Genomic DNA, 3334 nt, shown 5'->3' on the forward strand with positions numbered 1-3334 from the left:
GAGGTACGTACACACAGGGAGAAAAGTTGACCACTGAGAGCACTGACCATTCCCCAGGCATCCACTGGGCTCACTGTAAATGTCACTAAGCCTCCACTGAACTCAAGATTACACCGGGTAGTTTTGTGGGTGTGTTTCTGCTCTGAATGTGGCTCCCCAGAGAGAGATACAGTGATTGAGGTGAGCGCCTTGCAAAGCCAAGAAAGGCTGTAGCATAGTAGGGCTGAAGGTAGTGGGGTCCACCCGCTATGCCGACCACCCGCTATGCCGACCACCCGCAATGCCGACCTTAGGTTTAGGCGTGGGGGTGGGGGAGGTTAGGATCAGGGTTAGGGTCTGGGGGAGGTTAGGTTTAGGCGCTGGGGGAGGTTAGGTTTAGGCGTGGGGGCTGGGAGACCTTAGCTCCAGCCGGTCCCCACCGACACGCTGCACGCCGCCTCGCTCAGCTGGTTCTGCTTGTGGGCTATCGGCACTGTGGCCTGTCGGCACTGCAGCCTGTCGGCACATAGGCGCGGCACCGAAGGTAGTAACACATTTTAACGGCTATAATATGTTAAAGCAGCTACGAGCAAGATTTTCGATTGTTATTAAGCAGTCTAAATTTAATATCGATGCATCACATCTTACCGCTAATAGACGAGACCAATGCCGAGTAGTCTCGCTTGAACCCCGAGTGAATCGGCCAGTGTTGTCTTGACGATTAGTCTGTCTGCTGCCGGGGCAGATCAGGAAGTGAAATGAAATGGTTTGCGGCAGCCACTTCGGCCATAACCACAAAATAACAAAATATATATAATATAGCCGCAAGCGGCGATGCGGGGTCCAAGCTTCCAGTGACTTGGGGGTTATATGTCAGATATACCAAATAGTGCACATTTAGTCAGAGATATGTGGACAAGTGCACCAAGTTTGGTTTAGATCCGGTAACCTGGGGGTTAAATGTGACAGACACCAAATAGTGCACATTTAGTCAGAGTTGATATGTGCAAAAAGGCACCAATTTTGGCAATGTGCACTGGAGCCAGTGGCTGAAGTACACCAACTAGGGTACAACCTTGCTACAGTGAACATTTAAGCTAGAATCGGTGTAAATGACATATTTTCAGGTCAACTTGGCATCTCAGGGCTTGTGGAGACTTCGATTACGCCAGGTGAGCAGTATGGAAGCATTTTATGCATTTGTATTTTCCCCCCGTTTTTGCTCATGGCCAACTTCACACTCGGCAGACAGCTCTGTCTGTGCCTGTTGTGGTTGGAGTGCAGTTCTATCTCGGTGTGTGATGTCTCCAGAGTGCTTTACCCAGTACACTGACTGCAAGTACCGCATAGGACCCCACTTAAAAAAAAAAAAACTATGCCTTTAACAAATCAACTCTCAATAAGTGTCAAACTAAATGAATGCCTGCAAAACTGTTTTCGGATATGTGTGAGATTATGTGCAAAATAAATCTGCATTGTTTTTCGGTGGAGTGTCCCTTTAAGGCCAACACTCTTAACATCTTAGTTGGCTTTAATTAAACACACAAGATAGACACACAAGAAGACAGAGAGACAGACACTGCCGGCATTATAATGTAGAGATATAGCTGTGTGATTAGGACAAGAAGATTAGAGAGATACAGGGAGAGGAAGAGAGGCGCGATAAGCGGGCGGCCATGATGTTTGTTTACAGGAAGTATGCTATACAGTCACATTCCATAGCAATGTCATGGTAGATGGGACATCTAGAAATGCAGATGATAGATTCTTTCGTAACAGTAGCTACATTATCCTAAAAGAGAAGTTAAAGGGGATGAATGGTCACTTGACCTGTCAGGGCACAAAGCAACACAATATGAAATGATCAACTTTAGAGACATTGACTATCAGCACAGTATTGGCTGAAGCTTCAATACAAACACATTGCTGTCAGCCTTCAAAAACCCATATCGGTCAAACTTTAGTGTTGTGAAACAGCAAAACAGTGACGTACTGAATGAACCTGCACTCTGAGGCAAGAACGCTGTGCTAATAACACACTGACATTGCAACAGTCTGATGAATGGAGAGAGAGAGAGAGAGAGAGAGAGAGAGAGGGGGGGGGGGGAGAAAGGGGGAGATAGAGAGAGGGAGAGATAGAGGGAGAGAGAGCATGCCTATGATGTCTGTATTCATGGCTGTGGGCATGTATGTATGCCTCAGTTCATGCATGTGTATTATTGTCTGTGTGTGTGTGTGTGTGTGTGTGTGTGTGTGTGTGTGTGTGTGTGTGTGTGTGTGTGTGTGTGTGTGTGTGTGTGTGTGTGTGTGTGTGTGTGTGTGTGTGTGTGGTGTTTTTGCTGTGCTGTAAGGTTGTGTGGAGGTGAAGCATCTAGAATGACCGTGTGTTTTCACCCTACAGTGTATATGATTTAGTGGGTTTTAGGCTGGGAGTTTAGCTGACTGTGTGCTTGTGTGTGCTTGTGTGCGCGCACACGTGCTTGTGTGTGTGTGTGTGTGCACGCCTGTGTGCTCGCACGTGTGTGTGTGTGTGTGTGTGTGTGTGTGTGTGTGTGTGTGCACCCCACCCCAGTATTTCTGCTGAGTTTCAAGGAACTGACACACACAGAGACATTTCTCTGGAGAAGACTAGAACTAAAGGAGAGAGAAGTTCCCATAGTTCACTTTATTATTAGTGTTTCATGTGGAAAGCTGCTGATTCCTGTTCTGTCGACCAAGCTGTCTCAACAGTACCGTCCACTTTTTCAAGAACTCGAAAAAAAAACGTGGCTAGTTTCCAGCTTGACTACAATGCATTTTTGAGTTCATCCAGTGTGGCTATTGAAAGAGCTTCATAAGCCCAGGGTCAAAGTATTTTCTCAACCCATAGAGGAACAACATGTAACCAGTGATGTAGTAGTCCCACTTGCCAGACGATCTCCGCACTTCCTTTCGCGCTGTACCAGCGCAGGACAGTCTGGCTCAACTCACTTTCATTCTCGTATAGCGGGGGGGAAATGTGTGTGTGTGTGTGTGTGTGTGTGTGTGCGCGACGTGCATGTGTATGTGTGTGCGTGTGTGTGTGTGCGTGTGTGTGTGTGTGTTTGCATGTGTGTGTGTGTTTGCGCGTGCATGCGTGCGCGTGTGTGTGTGTGTGTTTCAGCTAACACTCCTGATGTTGTTGTCGTCGTCAATGAAAATCGTAGAGAGGTGTTTGATATAGAGGTTGTCTGTACCTTTGACCACAGCCTAGAGGAGGCCTTTCTAACCAAGATGCTAAAATATCAACAGCTGGAGCAGACCATTTCACAGCTGGGCTACAGGTGTAAACGTCTACCGGTACTTTTCATATTTGGCAGCCTGGGGTCACGTACAT

The sequence above is a fragment of the Poromitra crassiceps genome (assembly GCF_964638095.1).
Source record: "Poromitra crassiceps genome assembly, chromosome: 2".
In the NCBI taxonomy this organism is placed as follows: Eukaryota; Metazoa; Chordata; class Actinopteri; order Beryciformes; family Melamphaidae; genus Poromitra; species Poromitra crassiceps.